This window comes from Carcharhinus amblyrhynchos, chromosome 15 (genome assembly GCF_965287045.1).
Source record: "Carcharhinus amblyrhynchos chromosome 15, sCarAmb.v2.hapA, whole genome shotgun sequence".
Classification (NCBI taxonomy): Eukaryota; Metazoa; Chordata; class Chondrichthyes; order Carcharhiniformes; family Carcharhinidae; genus Carcharhinus; species Carcharhinus amblyrhynchos.
Window position 1 is genome coordinate 27954168 of NC_137338.1, and position 15781 is coordinate 27969948.

Sequence of the window (15781 nt, forward strand, 5' to 3'; positions counted from 1 at the left end):
TTTATGCTAATCCACATTCATTATTGTTTTTTTCTGCCTCTGTACATGGTTCACATGCATTTTTTCCTAATCACTCATTCTGTCATCAAATCTTCCTATCTTCTATGTGCTTATTGGAACCACTAGAAATGGCATGGGCAAATTTGTAATTTTCTAGATATTCATTATGTTACAAATGTTACTTTTTAAAGAAAATATGATGGAATGGGTGAGAGTCCATCATTATAGTTGTACTTCAGAGTCATTTTTTGCTACAATGTGATTAGGTTATGGGCAGTTAACCCACAACTTGGAGGACACATTCAGCTCGTTTGTTTCTGGCTGTATTCCAGCAAGTATCTTTTTTTTCTCTGAAGAGCTGAATTTGCAGTAGTGTGACTTACTGCTTGATATTGCTGATTGAGCAATTTCCCAGGAAATTATTTATTGAAACAGCAGTTTCCCAGGAAACTATTTATTGGAACGGTATGATAATCACTGCTAATAATTTTATGGATGACTGATGCCAACACTTGCATAACAATGCATGCTGACTTCTAAAGGTGCAGACATGCAGAAATATGAAGGAATGCAAGCTGTGTGTGTGAAAAACAAGGTGGAATTGATAAATTGAGAAAAATATCAAACGGAATTTATTTCAGTAAAAACTGATGCGAAAAAAATATTTTGCACTTTGCAAGCCCACAGCGATAAATGTCTGGTACATCCAGTGCTCATTGGTGATAACATGCAGCTGATAACTTGTTTAAATTTGTGGTGCAAGTGGTTGTGGAGAAGTGAAGTATACTGTAAATTGCAATGTAATTTGGAAAAGGTAAAAATTTCTCTAAAGATAATAGTACCTAATTGATAGGACCAAAAGTTGGTCCTCAACTTGTGCAAACAAATTTGACTGTAAACTTGGAATTGGAAAGGACAAGGTTTCAAAATAAAGTAAGTTGCAATGGTGTTGATACATTTGTTATTTAAGAATGCAAGAGATAATAATTATTAAATACATTATGACAATTGTTAAACATCAAGTGGATATATAGGATGATGGATTGTGAGAAATTTTAAGTAGCATGCGTACATAGAAATAATTAACCTAATTTCTGTACTTCAGTACAATATTATTGAACGCTGCACTGTCAGAGGAGCAGCCTTTCAGATGAAACGTTAAGTCAAGTCCCATCTTGCCCTTTCTTGTGTGTGTAAAAAAATTCACAGCATCATTTTGAAGAAGGGCATGGGGCTTGTTCCTGGTGACCTGGCCAATCCCCTAACTAACATCATTCAAATACATTATCTAACCATAATCACGTTATTGGGTTTGGGATTTTGCAGGGTCCAATCTAGCTGCTTCAGAAGTACTTAATTGGCTTTAGATGTCTTAAAATCATGAAAGGAGCAATATATAAATACAAGTTTGTTCTTCCTAATAGGCAACATGGTAAGTGGTTTAGTTTTAACTAGTCAATTTTAAAAAATACCCTTTTCTACTACATGTCATTCTGTTCTCAACAACTGACTTCATTTTAATGACCTGCCTTCCTCATAGCTACAAGCAAAGTGCTTTCCATTGCTGTATACTCAGGAAATTATTGTACTGTAGTCTCACCGGGAGTATTCTGGAATTCCTCGAAGATCGTGCTGTTGTTGATGCACTGTTTTTAATCACCAGAGTTAGTTTGTGGGCTGATGCTAAGATCCAAGGGGTGATCACACCGGCTCTCCCACCAGCCAGTTGGCACAGCAAGCCAGTAAGATCACAAGAGAGGTGAAAGCATAGGCTTACGCCCAGTTTTTCACTTCTCATGATAATACTGGCATTGTGAAGCAGGTGTAGTCAGCCTTGTGCCCAGGAAGGGTGTAAGGTTGATTATATTATTTAAATCAGAATGTAAATATTATTAATTGGCCTGAGATGGAATCATCTGGGCTCACTTGCCTAATCGGCCTCGCCAATGGAAGTCCTCACTGGCAAGGATCATGTATGGTTCTCAACAACAGGGATCAGATGTAATAACCTTGTTGGTGGGACCAGAGGCCTATGCAGCCCCTGTCTAGTCAAGGGAGAGGAGGCGGAAATACCTCTTGGGCAATGCCAGCTTGGCACTGCCAGCCTGGGACCCTGGAAGTGCCAGCCTGGCACCATGGAAGTGCCAGTCTGGCACCCTGGCACTGCCAGCCTCACACTTCCCACTGGACCCTGGTGCCAAGGTGTGGGGTGAGGACTAAGGGGAAGCGGAGGGACTGCACACTGCAATTTGCAATCAGTTAGGGTTTGCCTCAATCACTTGGGATTTGCCGCAATCGGGGAGGGGGGTTTGATTTGGTAAGGGAATATCTCCCAGTGTATTATCTATGTACTCTTGTAAACAATTAATGTACTGGAAGATCGGTGCACATGCAATGGTGCATTCTTGCTGTCAGCAGCCAGCTTCCTAGCAAGAATAGACTCTGTATACTCCCACTACTGGGGTGAATTACACTTTGACTCTTTTTTTGCACCATATGGCATAAGTTCATGTCTGAGAGCTCATCCAAAAAATAGTTGTGATTCTTTCCCATTTTCACGCTAGTTTGGCACTTAAAATTTTTTTGGTAAGATCACTGCCTCCTCCCACTCCCCACCAGAAAAACCTGGATTCCTAGCCACAGACCAAACATGCTGGTGCCGAAGGTTACTTCAAGAGGAGCACTACACTTTCTAAGACCCTCTATATATAATTTTTCAAACCATAATACACAACTAACATCCACAGATGGCAACTGATAGCTGCTCCTTCATTATTTTTAAGTGGCTAAATTGTAAAACTTGCTGCCAAATGGTGCAGCTAAAGTGAATAGCATAGATGCATTTAAGAGGATGCTGGAGAAATATATGAGGCAGAAAGGAACTATGATAAGCCCCAAGACTTAAATGGGGAAGCCCTGATTGACCTTCCAGTAGGACTTGTGAAATACAAGTTCCTGTAATGATTGGTAATTGCCTAACTAGGTGGAACTCGAATTCTGAGGCTTTGGTGAAATGGACCTCTGAGAGGATCGGGCATTCTATCATCCCGGATGGGACGTGTGTACATGTACCACAGGCTTGTGGTTTAACTTCTACTTTATCAAATAAAACACAGTTCCTTTGCAGTTGGTTTCCTGTGTTATTACAGGAACAGAAGCATATATTGATGAAGTTATATGAAATATAATGGGAGGAAATATAATGAAATATAATGAAGCATAAACTTTTATATGAAATAGTTGCTATGCTGTAAATCCATTGTAATTCTATATAAAATCTGGCTATAAACTTTCATTTGATCACTAAACTGCAGCCAATATCCAGACAGCCAAAAAGATAGAAGTAAACTTGGAGAGGAGTATTTACTGTTCCTTGTAAGGGAGAGCTATGTTCAAGGTTATTTTGTTATCTATGTAGAGTCTATTTCTAACAGGTCAGCATGAATCTGTGAATGTATTTCAACATCTTCTGAACAATAGACAATTTGAGTATAACGCAAAGCTAAACTATGTATGGGATAGTTGGAAATTACCAGGATGATTACACAAGTTCAAACACATGGCTTGGATATAGAAATGGCTTTTTAAGAATGGCCTTTCTGCCATTCTTAAAAAGCCATTCAAATGACATTTGGTTTGTTTTCCATCTGGTATGTTTGCTAGCCAGGAGTGTAATTTCAAATTCCATTTCACTAACTCTGCGAGTAGCACTGCAACAAACTGTACAAGTGGTTGTGCAAAGGCAACCAAGAGTGAAAAATCTCTGATTTCCATCACTCACATCCCCTCAGTATTTTCCCACACAATAGATTGAGGCTGAGCTGGGAACACTCGCCACATGAAAAATCCAACAACAAGTTGTATTGAACCTTTCCTTATCTGCACAAAAAAATTAAAATATCAAGTGCAAACTGTACGTGTAGCAGAAACTTAGATAACTTAATCAATAACACAAATTATATAATTGTGCTACTGATTATAACTGACACTAAACATTTTATTTTTAAAATATTTTTGTTAAGCATTTAAAAAAACTAGGCTGGAAGATAGTTGCAAATTGCCTGCTAAAATTAAGGATTTGCAATTATGGTAATGTTAGGCAGAATTAGAGAGTCTGTGGGAGTACAACATGACTTTGTTTCATTTAAATTTTGCAAATATGTAGTTCCTAAACCCAAGCAGCATGGCACAACCCTTATGGCTAAATTCTTCCATTTTCAGGTGATCATAGAGCCACAGAATCATAGAATCCCTACAGTGCAGAAGGAAGCCTATCGAGTCTGACCACAATCCCATCCAGGCCCTATTCTCATAACCCCACACATTTACCCTGCTAATTCCCTGACACTAGGGTCAATTTACCATGGCCAATCAACGTAACCCGCACATCTCTGAACTATGGGAGGAACCTAGAGGAAACCCACCAAGTTGGATAACGAAAGTAAGTTCAATATTCCTACATCGCCACAGTCTATGCAACAAAGGATTTTGGCAGAGAATGCCCTGTCCTGCACTCCCCATCTCTTAAATACTCAGTATGTGAATACTCAGTACTTCTACTTCTAGAATCAGATCTTTTGGATTATTCCAAGTGCATCCTTAACCCAGCCCTGATCAATGTATATTTGACAATGAATCTTATGGCCTGTTTCATCGTGTGGTCTCTTGTGTAACCCCAATTTTCTTTGTCCCATTATTAGGCCCAGGATATTACCTTCTGATTATCCATCTTTCACTTCCTATTCCTTTGTCTTGCATAGTACAGACCACTGCCATTAAATGCTCTTGGGCATTTTTACCAAAGGCTTATAAATTTAAGTTATTGATAATCAGAACATATTAAACTTTGGCAATCTACAAGCCATCCAAAAGTTTGAGTTCTTTTGATTATCAATAACTAAAAACATTGGCCTAAATATTCCATTGACTTCAAGAAAGAATTCCTGGGCCTGGGGTAGGACAGGAAAATCCTGCCAATTATCTCTACACTAAGGTACTAGCTGGAATTCTCCAACCCCACCTGCGGCTGGGATTCCCTGGTCACCTTCCACATCATTCCCTGGTCCCACAGCTGTGAATGGAGATTAGGCTGAGTGCCAAATTCTCTGCCTCTTGCTGGCAGCTGTCAGATCAGGGAATTCTGGTCACTCTGGTCACGGGTGAGGGGCAGACAATGGGAAGGTCAAAATTAGTCAACCCAAAACAACAATGTCACATGACCGAAACTTGAGCTGTCCGAATTCCTTTAATTAATAAACTGTTGGGTCTTATAGTCAGTTTCTGTCTGACCTCCAAAGGAAACAATAACTCCAGGCAAACAGCCTGTTGCTGTTAACCATCATTCAATCAAACAGATAGCAGCCGAAGGAGCTCTGTCCAGGTACAATTATTGGCTCTCATTTACACTGTCGACTACTGGAACATTGGAACTGATGCCTTCAGAACTAATTCAGCTCTACCTGTCTTCTGCTCTCATTGAAGTCCTCACTTCTGGGAAGATGAATCACCCTATGACAACAGTTAACCAACCTAATCCTCAGAACAAACACTCCATTGGACTTTTGATTCTGGATTCTGGACTTGGGTATAAACATAACTTGTATTTTTACTGTATTCTGGCCCTGTACCCCTTTCTTTCTCTTTTATTGTTTGAGTGCAAAAAGGGGCAGACATTGTGAAACCCCTTTCCCATGCACGAAATATACCAATCCTTTTACTTTATCTTATCTTGGATTTGATGTGAAAATTATTAATTCAAGTACCGGAACACTGCTAAATAAAGGCTGGGGAAAATATGCCACTACTTAAGAGGGGGAAAATCAAAAATATATTTCTGTTTATGGATGGCTTGTGAGAGGAGAAATCAGAGCTGTTTAAATTAATCCCCCTCCTGTCTGTAACAATATCCTTAAAATTGTTTTTTTTCTACATTCTACAGTAGTGTAGTGGTATTGTTACTGGACTAGTAATCCTGAGGCCCAGGGTAATACTGTGGGGACCTGGGTTCATAATCCCACCATGGTAAATGGTGAAATTTGAATTTAAAATATCTGGAATTAAAAATCTAATAATGACCATGCAACCATTGTCAATTGTTGTTAAAAACACATCTGGCCCCCTTTTAGGAGGGAAAAATACTATCCTTACTTGGTCTGGCCTACATGTGACTCCAGATCCATAATAATGTGGCTGGGTCTTAACTGACCCTCAAGGATAATTAGGGATTGACACTAATAACTGGCCCAGCCAGTGATGCTCATGTAAAGTTTATTTATTAGTCACAATTAAGGCTTACATTAACACTGCAATGAAGTTACTGTGAAATTCCCCTAGTCGCATTAATCATTCAGATCAATGCACCTAACCAGCACATCTTTTAGACTGTGGGAGGAAACTGGAGCATCCAGAGGAAACGCACACAGTCACAGGGAGAACGTGCAAGCTCCACAGACAGTGACCCAAGCCAAGAATCGAACCCAGGTCCCTGGCACTGCACGGCAGCAGTGTTACCATCTGTGCCACCGTGCCGTTTGAAATAATTTAAAAAAACTTTACTATGCATACCAAGGTCTCCCACCTGGGTAGTGGAAGCAGAGGCATTCAATCACTTGACAGGAAATTGGATGAGCACTTAAAGGAAATAAACTTGCAGGGCTATGGGTGGGTTGCCAACTGTGATTACATGGAGATTTCATGACTTATTCCCATGTGTTAGGGTATCAGATAGAAACCCTGGGCCCGATTTTACTATTGGGTGTGAAAACTTGGTGAAGTCGGGCGAGAGGCGATTAACATGATCCGTGCCCATGTCCGCACAGATGCCCACTTTACCAAGGCCTGAAAATGGCCATGATCTGAACCATGCCCAAAATGCATTTAAATTGACTTGATGAGCTGGACGCCCAATCTTACCTGCATTTCCCCTTTACCATCGCATTTGCCGATCCAGATTCAGCATGAAACAGACATGCTTGGCAAAGGCCTGTTTCAGGCACTCCAGCTTCTGAAGAGGTACGTTCAGAGCTTCCAATAGCTTTCTGACTCAGATCGGAAGGGGCAGAGGGAGGCCAGATGGTTCTCTGGTGGGGAGGGGGAGGGAGGCCAAGTGGTTCTCTGATAGAGGGTGGGTAAGAGAGGCCAGATGATTCTCTGGTTGGGGGAAGGAGGGAAGAGGAGAGAGGCCAGATGGTTGTCTGGTGAGGAGGGGAGGGAGGCCAGATGGATCTCTGGTGGGAGGGGAAGGAGGAAGAGGGAAGCCAGATGGTTCCCTGGTTGGGGAGGGGAGGAGGAAGAGGGAGGCCCAATCATTCTCTGTTAGAGGACGGGGGCAGGAGGGAGATCAGATGTTTCCCTGGTGTGGGGGGAGGGGAGGAAGAGGAGAGAGGGAGGCCAGATCATTCTCTGGTGGGGAGATGGAGGAGGAGGGCCAGATCATTCTCTGGTGGGTGGTCAGGTGAACAGGTGGATCTGATGCCACTCTGCAGGCGATCAGTGGGGAGGTAAAGGGTCAGAGGGTCTTGATTGATCTGGGGGGTGGCAGGGTGGGTGGATAAGGGGGACAGTTATGTGGCGGGATGGGGTGATGCCTGTTGGGGCCATTGCTCCCGCTTTTCGCTCCCGAACTACTCTATCCGCTTTTTGCGGCCTGGAAGCAGTGTGACAAGGGAGCGTTTTTCCATTTTTTTCCACTGCGCATGCAGCACTTAGAATCAAGATATAAAATCTAGCCCCCCAAGATATATAATGATGCCAGACTATTTCAGCATTAATGTGAGGGTGGTATGTTTCACTCCAGGTGTGACTCTACTGACAAACTGGGGAGCTTTTATCAAATAACTTTTATTAAACAACTCAGATTAACTATAATAAATGAATTAGCTTAACTTTTTAACAATTAAACAATACTTAAACATGGAAAGAAACAATTCTTGACTGCTAAGTTATCACTATTTGTACCAATTAAGCAATACTGCCCTGATAGATTTAAACTCCTCTTTAAAATTAATTAGCAAAACTAAGGCATACTTTCTTTGACGTAAATTAACAGTCTTGGATCTTTCATAAAATCTCTGGAGAGAAAGACAGAAAGACAGTTATTTCTTCTATCAGCTACAGGTATCAACATTTTTAAAATGAAAATGAAATTTTTTTTCCTGCAAGATTAACTCCTCCCATTAATCATATGACATTGTCCCTGTCAATTAACCTATTTAAAACTCGCATGACTCTGCATATCTAGTCTAAAATCCGAGTAGAACTGAAATAAACAAAACGTCCATCAACACATTCCTAGCTAAAATCAGTTATTTTCCTGCATTCTTAGCTACATGTTTCCCAGACAAATCAACTTTTGCAATGAAACACTATCCTTTAAAGCAACCCTACCTAGACCATATATCAAATAGCACATTATCATCACAGCTCCCCTTCAAAAAAATGAACCAACTATATGAAAAGATGGCTTCATTTACCAAAATCTCTAGTTTTCACACTCTAGAATTTTAAGATATATACATCTTATTACATTTAAGCATACAAATTTAACAATAGTATTGTCCAGTTCAGTTTTTCTCTTCCAACATTGAACATTTCCATCCTTCTTTCATCAAAGTCATAATAAAGTATTTGCAAACACATTCTCTCTTCCTCCTAATGTGCAGCATGTTGCTGTTATTCAGCTGTTTTCTCTTTCTTTTCAGAGGCCTCTTTCTGTTCTTGATCCTACTTTGATTCCAAGTTCAAGCCCGATTCCATTGTCATGATTGAAATTAATTCTGGTGAGGTCCTCATCGAGCTGGGCAAGATCCGGAGGGTAAAACATTGTATACAAACTGGCACAAACCACTTTGGATTTGCTTTTTCATTTCCTTTGCTGAGTCCAAGAAATTCTTTTGATTATCAGAGTCCTAAAATGTTCAACCAAAGTAATCTTTTACAGAAAGCCAAGTTGCTCACAGACTTTGTCACAGAGATCCTGTCCCTTTGCATATTTTCTCAACTTCACATGTGTGTTCAGGGCCATCCGGAATAGTCACTTTATCTCTGATTTCTTTATTTTTAACTGGCCTTAGTTCCTTTGTCAAGTATTTCAATTCTCCCCTGTTGCCACCAATATTTTTCCAGAGTCTCCAATGATGTGTCTTTCTGTTCCAATGTAGTTTACTAACTCATATGTTTGTTCTGGATCATCATCATCATTTTCTGCATATTAATCTTGGCAAAATTATATAACAGATTGGCTTCTTTGAAGTCAGGATTTGTTGTAATTATGGTCATGCTGTTGCATGAGCAATGAACAGTACTGTTTTCTGGGTAGCCATGTCTGTGCAAACTGTATAGATTCAATATTCCAGCAGTTCATTAGGAATGATGGTACAGTTTCATCGAACAATCTTACTTCATGTTGTTTTCCTTTCATAAGAACATAAGAAATAGGAGCAGGAGTAGGCCAACTAGCCCTTCGAGTCTGCCCCGCCATTCAATAAGATCATGGCTGATCTGTCATGGCTCAGTTCCACATTCCCGCCCTCTCCCCATAACCCTTAATCCCCTCTCTTATCAAAAACCCATCAACCCGCGTCTTAAAAATATTTAGCAAGGTAGCCTCCACCACTTCAACGGGCAGAGAATTCCAGAGATTCACCACCCTTTGAGTGAAGAAGTTCCTCCTCAACTCCGTTCTAAACCACCCCCCCTTTTATCTTGAGGCTGTGCCCCCTAGTCCTACTGTCCTTTCTGAGCAGGAAGAGTCTCTCCAACTCTATCCTATCCATCCCATTCATCATCTTATACGTCTCAATGAGATCTCCCCTCATTCTTCTAAACTCTAATGAGTACAAGCCTAATTTATTCAGCCTCTCCTCATAGCTCAACCCCCTCAACTCCGGTATCAGCCTAGTAAACCTCCTCTGCACTCCCTCCAAGGCCAAAATATCCTTGCGTAAGTGCGGCGACCAAAACTGCACACAGTACTCCAGCTGCGGCCTCACCAATGCCCTATACAGCCGCAGCAAGACCTCCCTACTTTTATATTCAATCCCCCTCGCGATGAAGGCCAGCATCCCATTCGCCTTCCCGACCACCTGCTGCACCTGCAAGCTGGGTTTTTGCGACTCATGCACAAGGACCCCGAGGTCCCTCTGCAGTGCAATGCTTCTGCTCGTTAATCTCCATCTTGAGATTATATATGATTGCTAACTGATCTACATTTTTCTTCTCATGAGCTGCTGTTGACAGTCCTGCAGTTTACGCTCAGATAATTTCAACAACTCAGTAACAAGCTCCAAGTTAATCAATGTTTTCCGCATCTATCTCCGCACATGCTCACTTTCTTTATTCACATCACTGTCCAGTAACTTGTTTTCCTTTTCTGTCTTCACCATTTCACTTTGCAATCATCTGCCTCCATTTGTGTTTTCATTAACCGAGATTTGTAACTACCTACCAGACCTTCATAGTGTTTAATCAAGACTTTTGGCTGCTACATCTCAGACTGAGTAAATGTCAACTTCTCCTTCTGCACCTGTGTCGCCTTGAGTGAATTAAGTCTATATGGATGAAGCTTGTTTGGAACAGCATTTTCCCACATATAGCTCCATATGACTGTAATAATCTTTCAGATAATTTTGATTTACCTCCAGAAGGTAACTCAATAATTTATCACAATTTCTGATTACTTCCTCATTGTCCAATCTAATTTGAGGCAAGTCAAATTCCGAATCATCTGGATTTGTTTCTTCACTCTGAGTTGTTACAACTAACACACCCTCTTCTGCTTTTCTTCCCTACCAAAATAATATTTGAGCATATTAGCATGGCACATTCTGTGAATCTTCCTTCTATCTGGTGATCCTATCAAATCGTTGACTTCACTTGTTTTACTTTCCAATTGATAAGGCCCACTAATGTTATGTCAGGTTAGAAATTTCAAACTTCATGGAGACCACCTGAACCATAAGTTTTGTATCCTGAATTTGGCTAGGATGAGTATGACATGTTTCACTCAGGTATGATTAAACAAACCACTAGAGACCTTTTATCAAATGAAGTTTATTTAAAAATATAGTTAACATGTATAGAAAGAAAATTAGCAATACTTTTTATGAATTACAAACAAAAAAACAAAGAAAACAACCATAATAATGTATCAACACTTAATCGAATATTAAAGCTGTTCCAACAAACCAAAATCTTTTTCACAGGCTTAACATAGCATAGATTAAAATTTCACTTGATTGGAATTGAGTCTTTTTAAAGACTACACTTTCCTCCCAGAAGGCAAAGCATTGTCTTGAGATAACCAGCAAAAATTTTCAATTGAACAGAGAGAAAGAGACTTCAGCTACTTTCTTGCTTGATGCCTCTGCGAAAACTAAAAATTAAACTGCAGCTCCAGAACACTCAAAGCTGATACGTGAACCCCACTGGAAAGAAAATAAACTGTCCAAAAACACATGACATTTTCTCCTAACAAAGCAGGATCGTAAAACTAATCCCAGAATAAACATAAACAACCCCAATTAAGCCTCTTTAGAAGCATTAAAAGGACAATTCCAGTCATGTTGGCAAAAATATCATCATGAAACTGTGAGCTAAGAAACTACTGAAGCTGTGAGAGCTGCAAAAATCATGATTTTTTTCTTAAAGGCACACTAATATCACACTAAACCTTGTTTTTAATTGTTCACTTACCACTGGTAATAATACCAATATTTTTCTTTACTAGTAAAACTACGAATTTATGATTTCATATCCGCTTCTTGTTTCATCACATGTGTGCCACTTTTCAATGCTATCTAGCCAACTCACTAGCTCTAGTTAATTACATCCGAAAATTTGACCCATAATCTAAAAAGGTAGTTTCACAATGTAGATTCATTTCTAGCTAAAATCAGTTATTATCCTGCATTCTGAGCATCTGCTGCATGTTTCCCAAACAAATCAGCCCTTGTAACAAAACACTGCCTCTTAAAGCAGCCCCACCTTAAGCATAAAATGCATTAAAATAACACAGCAGCATCATCAGCCAGTTGTCAGCCAATGATTAACTTCTAATGGTTTTTCTCCAGGATTCTGCACCATAGTGTTGAGGATATTGATCTTCAATTTTGAAGGGCTGGCAATCCATGATTTGATTTGATTTCTTATTGTCACATGTATTAGTATACAGTGAAAAATATTGTATCTTGCGCACTATACAAAGCATACTGTTCATTGAGAAGGAAAGGAGAGTGCAGAATGTAATGTTACAATCATAGCTAGGATGTAGAAAAAGGTCAAGCTAATGTGCAGTAGTTCCATTCAAAAGTCTGACAGCAGCAGGGAAGAAACTATTCTTGAGTCAGTTGGTACGTGGCCTCAGACTTTTGTATCTTTTTCCTGATTGAAGAAGGTGGAAGAGAGTATGTCTGGGGTGCATGGGCTACTTAATTATGTTGGCTGTTTTCCTGTGGCAGTGGGAAGTGTAGACGGAGTCAATGGATAGGAGGTTGGTGTGAGTAATGGATTGGGCTTCGTTCATGACCTTTTGTAGTTTCTTGCAATCCTGGACAGAGCAGGAGCCATACCAAGCTTTGATAGAACCTGAAAGAATGCTTTCTATGGTGCATCTCTAAAAGTTGGTGAGAATTGTAGCAGATATGCCAAATTTTCTTAGTCTTATGAAAAAGTAGCACCTTTGGTGGGCTTTCTTAACTATAACAATCCTGACTATGGGGATAGAATGGGAGAATGGGACTGACTGGGTTTCTCTGTGGAGAGTCAGTATGACCTCAATGGGCCAAATGGTCTCCTCTGTGGTGTAAATGATTTAACAGGGCAAATAGAATGTTTCCTCTTGCAGGAGAATCTAGAACTAGTGGTCACCTTTTAAAAATAAGGGATCACCCATTTAAGGCAGAGATGAGGAAAATTTTTTGTTCTCAGATGGTCATGAAACTTTAGGAATTGTCTTCCTCAAGGTCATTTGGCCCATTGAGAAACAATTGCACCGAGGCCCAATCTCTGTAAACCATAAGTCCATAAGATATAGGAGCAGAAGTAGGCTGCTCAGCCCATTGAGTCTGCTCCGCCATTCAATCATGGCTGACATGCTCTTCATCCCCATTGCCCTGCCTTTTCCTCATAACCTTTCAACCAATTATCAATTAAAAATCTGTCTAACTCCTCCTTAAACATACTCACTGTCCTAGCATCCACTGCACTTTGGGGTCGCAAATTCCACAGATGCACAACCCTTTGGGAGAAGTAATTTCTCCTCAACTCTGTTTTAAATTTGCTACCCCTTACCCTAAGACAATGATCTCTCATTCTTCTAAATTCTTGAGAGTATAGGCCTAAACTGTTCAATCTCTCTTCATGCAACAAACCCTGCATCTCTGGAATCAATCTAGTGAAACCTCCTCTAAACTGCTTCTAATGCCACTACATCTTTCCTCAAATATGGGGACCAAAACTGTGCACAATACTCCAGGTGTGACTTCACCAATGCTTTGTATAGTTGCAACAATGCTTCCTTACCTTATATTCTATTCCTTTAGCTATCAATGTCAACATTCCATTTGCTTTCTTTATTATCTGGTGTACCTGCATGCTAGTTTTCTATGACTCATGAACGAGGACACCCAGATCCCTCTGCAGCGGAGCACCCCAACATCTCTCCCCACTTAAATAATAAGTTCCATTTTTACAACTAAAATGCATGACCGCACACTTATCCACCTTAAACTCCATCTGCCACATTTTGACCCATTCTCCTAACCTATCTATATCCATTTGTAAGGTTCTTATTTCCTCATTGCAGGTATTTACCATGTATTTACCCCGCTGATTTCCCTGGCACCAAGGGAATACTTATCACAGCCACTCAACATAACCTACATAACCTGTAGTGTGGGAGGAAACCGAAGCATCTGAAGGAAACCCACACAGATGCGGGGAGAACGTGCAAACTCCAAACAGGTTGGAATTGAACCCAGGTTCCTGGCGCTATGACACAGCAGTGCTACCTGATTGTTGGGAAGGAAAGGAGTGAAAGATTATCAGAGTAGACAAGAATGTCAAATTGAGGTTAAAATTAGATTAACCATTATTGAAAGGCAAAACAGGCTTAAAAGGCTGAGTGGCCTATTCCTGCTCCTAATTTGTAAGTTTGTAAATTCTAAAGAATGGCATGGTGGCACAGTGGTTAGCTCTATTACCTCACAATGCTAGGAACCAGGGTTCGATTCCTGGCTTGGATTGCTGTCTGTGTGGAGTCTGCACGTTCTCCCCGTGTCTGCATGGTTTCCTCTGGACGCTCCAGTTTCCTCCCACAGTCTGAAAGATGCACTGGTTAGGTGCATTGGCCGTGCTAAATTCTCCTTCAGTGTCACTGAAAAGGAGCCAGAGTGTAGCGACTAGGGGATTCTCACAGTAACTTCATTGCAGTGTTAATGTAAGTCTACTTGTGACACTAATAAATAAACTTAAAAACTGCGCCAGTTTTTATTGTTGGGAAGGAAGCAAGGGGGTAAAGATTATCGGGATAGGCAGGGATGTAAAGTTGACGTTAAAATTTGATCAACCACAACCTTACTGAATGGTGGAACAGGCTCAAAGGACGAAGGCCTCACTCCTGCTCCTAATTTGTGTGTTCATGTGTCTTTATTAGAAATCAGACCTTTGGAGCTGGACTTCAGTTCACTAATCCGACTGCCAAGATGCGCCACTTCTCATTTCTCTCCATTGCTGCAATGAAGCACGTTGTACCACTAGAGGCTGAATGGGTCATCGCAAGCCCCAAACACACGCCGATGGGGATCCAATGCCAACCCGTTGACACAAGCGCCAGTCCAAGAGCCAGGAGGATGCTGTGATTGACAGCGCGCCAGGCGAATGGCAAGCGGCAGCCACGCCCAGGTGGCTCTGGTTGACAAGGAAGTGAAACCAATGAGTGGTCCGGACCCGCCGCCGGCGCCTGCTGATTGGCGGAAGGCTGGCCGCTGGCTCCTCTTGCCTCGGTCGTTCCGAGCGAGCCGCTTCAGTTTGTTTATTCAAATTTAACGGCAGGAGCTGCACGTGAGGCGGTCCCTGGGCTTGGAGCGGGTAAGTAATGCGGCACCCAGAATAGAAACAAAACCAGGGGTTTCGATGCTGTAATCGAATAAACAACGGAGCGAATTTTATGGCGGGAGGGGAGGAAAAATAAACTTCAATTTCCAGCATCGTCAAATATAAAGCAGCCGCTGTCAGCCAGTGAACTGCTCCGGGTTCATTCTCCTCCAAAGCCGGAGGAAAATAGAAGATGGAGAGCCCGTTGAATGGGAGGAAGATTCGAGAATAGAGGGAGGAAAGGAAGAGGAGGAGGAGAAAGAGGGAGAGGGATAAAGGACGTTTCGAGAAGGGGAAGTGAAGGAAGATTCGAGAAGGCAATTTTCCGTCTCCAAAGTGCAAACAGCTTAGGTTGGTGGGCGGGGTGGAGTGAGGTGGACGAAGCTTCTGGAAGTGTCTGGATGCTGGGCTTGTAGGAGGAGGACAACAGCTTTGAATAGATTGGGGGGTGGGGAGAGAATAACTTCGGAGCCCAAGCGAGGAAACTGGAAACAAAATCGGTAAGAAGGGAAATTTAAAGCGTCTGCCTCTAAATAATTGTTTTTTTCCAAATGCTGTACCGTAAGCGCACACAACGGAGGAAATCACCGCCCCTCTTCATTTTTATTGTGTTAAATCCATTTCCGAATTATGTACCATTTTATTTATATATAACATATACACACATACATGTGTGTAACTCCTGGTTCAC

General features: G+C 41.2%; 1 protein-coding gene across 11 annotated transcripts in view; it reads left to right on the forward strand.

Moving 5' to 3' along the window:
- The first annotated feature begins 14984 nt into the window (after window positions 1-14984).
- The window catches only part of LOC145353186 (sodium/myo-inositol cotransporter-like), a 28421-nt gene continuing 27624 nt past the window's right edge, over window positions 14985-15781 (forward strand). For 10 of the 11 annotated variants that reach the window (XR_013888663.1, XR_013888661.1, XR_013888660.1 and 7 more), the window contains exon 1: window positions 14985-15084. The gene's annotated coding sequence lies outside the window, so the exon portion shown is untranslated. The remainder of the gene's footprint in view (window positions 15085-15781) is intronic. The other variant, XM_080203666.1, reaches the window with a different exon arrangement.